Genomic DNA, 4189 nt, shown 5'->3' with positions numbered 1-4189 from the left:
TAGGCTTTTAGTATACATCCTAACACATAAACCCTAATGTACTTTCCTAACTCTATCAAAGAGTTCCAATAACAAGCATAATCATGGAAACAAATCAAGTATGGCTCAAGCTTAACCATCCTGTGCACAGTGTAAAAGTAACTCAAAAACCCTTCAAGTTTCAATCTATATCCTACTCAAGTCGTCATCAAATTTAAATTCCTAATGTTTCCGGTGAGAGACAAGTAACCAGTGATAGGCATTTACTTGCCACTCACTTGGTTCATATTTCCCAATCAACCCAAGGTCTCAAAGGTGTGCTCAATCTCAAGAGAAACTAAGCAGTCATTTCCCTAGTAACCTAACTCGGTCTCAAAGGGGTGACTTGCTAGATTCCACTCACGACAACTATTTTTTTATATCCCATATTCTCTTTTTTTTTCAATTTATTTTCATAAACATTTGCATTGTGCAAATCTTATTTCACAAGTGTACTTTTAGCACAAATGTAGGGATATTTTGATTTTTCCAAATGAGCTTGCATGAGTTGAGCCTCATCCAGTAACCAAACTGAAGTTTGAAAAATCACCATGGAAACCAAGTACTAAGCAAATAAGATGAATCATGACTATTTCAATGATATTAACCATTCAAGCATCAAGTCAAAGTGTTGTGAAAATAAGATTCTTAAGGTCAAGCCAAGACTAAAGCTCATCTCCATATGATTCTTAGCTTATTTCATGCTACCCAAGATAGAGAAAAGAAGTACATAAAACTTACTACTAGCATCATTTACAACATCATGAACCTAGATAATGAACGTGCTAACATTTTATCTTGAAGACAAGAAAGCATATAAGTGAAGTTTTGATGCTCTCAAGATGTTTGCCAAAATTATTTCAAAAACAAAAAACAAAAACTCAAGAAAGACACACATGCAGTAAACAAAAAGAAATCAGGTTTGACATCCCCCCTGGACTCAAACTTTTCATCGTCCCGATGAAATCAATATGGTGGAGGAGGAGGAGGTGGTGGTAGATCAGGAAATTCAGTATGGTGGAGGTGGAGGAAGATCAGGAAATTCAGGCAGAATAAAAGGGAAATAATCTATAATCCACCTTACTTCATTTCTAACAAACATATGATATTCAAAAAGTTTGTCAACATCATCTTGGAAAAACCTCATATACCCCCGAAAATCTTCATTAAACTCAAAATGGGTCCTATATGAATTCATAAATTGAGAAATCTTTTCACACAATTCCCTCTCACTCCTAAAACAATATTGTAACTTTTTAAATTGTTCTTCTTCCATGTGTTCCTCACTTGTTAGAAATTCATTAGTCGAGTCTAAATCATTATGAATATTGTTCAAAACAGAGTGAAGTTCTTGGAAAACGAAACTATGGACATCTTGACTAGCCTTGGGAACATTCCTTGGGGTAAAAGATGACAATGTTCTAGATTGTTGCCTAGCTAATTTCAAACACCAATTTTCTTTATCATGGATGGTAGTAAGATCATGATTTGGCAATTTCAAAGGAAAACCATTTTTAATAATTAGACTAAATCCATGTTCTTCATGCTTAATCATTTTAATTGCTAAACATGAATCTAAATCCAATCCACAAGAATTTTCAACCATTTCCAATTCGCTTAAATCACACCCTAATATTAAAGCCACTTGAGTGAGTAATCCTCCTAGAACAATGGGTGTAGTAGAATCCGATTTTCCTAATTTCACCAAATGTTTAAGAAAGAAATAACCAGAATTAATTGGTGCACTTTCAACCATTGCCCATAAGCAATACAAATCCATAAGTCTTACTGACCCCTCTTTATCTTCTCTTCCAAATATGGTATTCTTCATGACCAAATAAGCATATTTAAAAATCGGGTTAATAATGTGAAGAGCTCTGGAATTATGAGGGTTAAAGTGTGATTGTTCAGAAATGTGTTGCCAAAAACGTGAACTTTTAAACTGAGGTAAAATTGTACACAAATCATTCTGAGGCAACTCATAACAAGTGTTAAAGTCGCTTAATGTCCATTCATAATCATCATTAAATAGTCGAAAACTTAGTTTACCCCCACCTTGAACATTATCAACCACTATAGAGCTTAAAAATTCAAAAACAATTCTAGGGTAGGTAGGGTATTTCATATTCATTAAACCATTCCAACCTATTCTTTCAAATAACCAATTCAAATCATCCCTAAACCCTAGAGTTTCCAAAGTTACTTCATCAATAAACTTTGTGCTCACAAGAGGACGTTTACATAAAGAAATATATCTAAGTTGTTGCTCTTCACTAGAGAAAATGATATCAAAGTTATTAGAGATACCTTTAAAACAAGAATTCCTCCCTTTTATTGCAACCATCTTCTCTTTTCCTTTTCCCGTGGATGAAGTCTCCTTAATCACATTTGCCATGAAGAAATGATTTAATCCTTTCAAGAAGAATGAGAAAGAAAAGTTAGAAGAAGTAGTTTGAAACCCTAGAAATAGCAAAATGAGAAAGGAGGATAAAGAAGAGGATATGTGGCGGTACACGGCCGTGTACCGCCCAAACCCTTCGCCCTAACCCTTTTAGAGGGTATAGACTGGGTCGTGTCTCATTACACGGCCTCATTCACGCCCCATCACACGGTCGTGTCTGGGACACGACCATGCCCATCTTCTTTTCTGGAATTTTGTACACGGCAGTGTCTGAGACACGACCACAACTCCCTTCTTCTCGGCCTTCCTCGCACGGCCGTGTCTGGGACACGGCCAAAGAACTCCCCTTCTCTGGATTCTTTGCATGGCCGTGTCTGGTACACGACCATGCTCCCTTCCTTTCCTGCAGACTTCACATAGCCGTGTCTGGTAGACACGGCCAGATCCTTTTTCTTCTCTACATCTTTTGGCTGGCCGTGTGCAATACACGGCCATGCCCTGTTTTACTCCATTTGATGTTTACTCTCCTAATCCACTTCTCCAATACTTCCATGCCCATGAAGAAGTCATGGCCAGCTCATGGAAGTATATTTCAACCTGAAAACAAAACTAAAACATAGTGAAAATAAAATAAAGATAAAAATACAAAATACAACTAACAAAAAGAACCCTTGGGTTGCCTCCTAAAAAGCGCTTGTTTAGGGTCTTTAGCTCGATCAATCCAACTTATTCTTCTCGTTTCCTTGCCCCTCAGAGGGCAAACATATTTTTCATTTTTGTTGGGAGTTCTCCTCCCAACATCCTCCACCAAATTGATCTTTTCATTAGGTGGCCTTCCATGAAGATGAAAATTTCATTCCTCAAGTTTGTAAATGCTTGCCCTGCTACAAGCATTTAAAAGAGAAGAAACATGGTTAGAGACATTAGATAAATCATACTCCAATCGTTCCTTACCAATTACCGAAGCCAACTTATGATTTTTAACATCAATAATTGCTCTAGCTGTAGCAAGGAATGGTCTTCTTAATATGATAGGAATTTTGGGGTCCTCTTCCATGTCCAACACAACAAAATATGTGGGAATAATACTCCCACCAACTTCTACTGGCATATCTTCAATAATACCCATAGGGTACCTGCAGGAATGATCAGCAAGTTGTAGTGCCATAGTAGTAAGTTTAATGTTTTTGAGACCTAACTTATTACAAATTGAATAGGGAATGAGGCTAACACTTGCCCCCAAATCACAAAAAGCTTTTTCAATGAATTGTGTTCCTATATTGCAAGGAATATAAAAGCACCCTGGATCCTTCAACTTCGGGGAAGTGTTCTTCACCAAAAGAGCGCTGCATTCCTCAGTAAGTGCAATGGTCTCTACATCTCCTCTCTTTCTTTAATTTGACATGATGTCCTTCAGGAACTTGGCAAACTTTGGCATTTGAAGAATAGCATCTATAAGAGGAACTTCAACGCATATCTCTTTAACCTTCTCCAAAAATTTGCCAAACTCTTCATCATTTTTAAGCATATTGAGTCTTTGGGGGAAAAGGATAACTTTGCTCTGATGATTTAGTGGGAGAGTCTCTTCAACCTCAATGGTATTCTCCTCATTATTAAAAATCTGATTAGGTGTAGGAGGAGAGAGCTCTTCTTCATTTTGCATCCCTTTTTGAGCAGTCACTTGGGGATTTCCCAAGGTCTGTCCGCTCCTAAGCTCAATTATGTTGTAATGCTCCAGAGGATTTACATCAGGTTTTCGAGGAAGTTGTC

This window comes from Zingiber officinale, chromosome 5B (genome assembly GCF_018446385.1).
Source record: "Zingiber officinale cultivar Zhangliang chromosome 5B, Zo_v1.1, whole genome shotgun sequence".
Taxonomy (NCBI): Eukaryota; Viridiplantae; Streptophyta; class Magnoliopsida; order Zingiberales; family Zingiberaceae; genus Zingiber; species Zingiber officinale.
The sequence above is the reverse complement of the archived record's forward strand: the minus strand, read 5'-3'. Positions refer to the sequence as shown.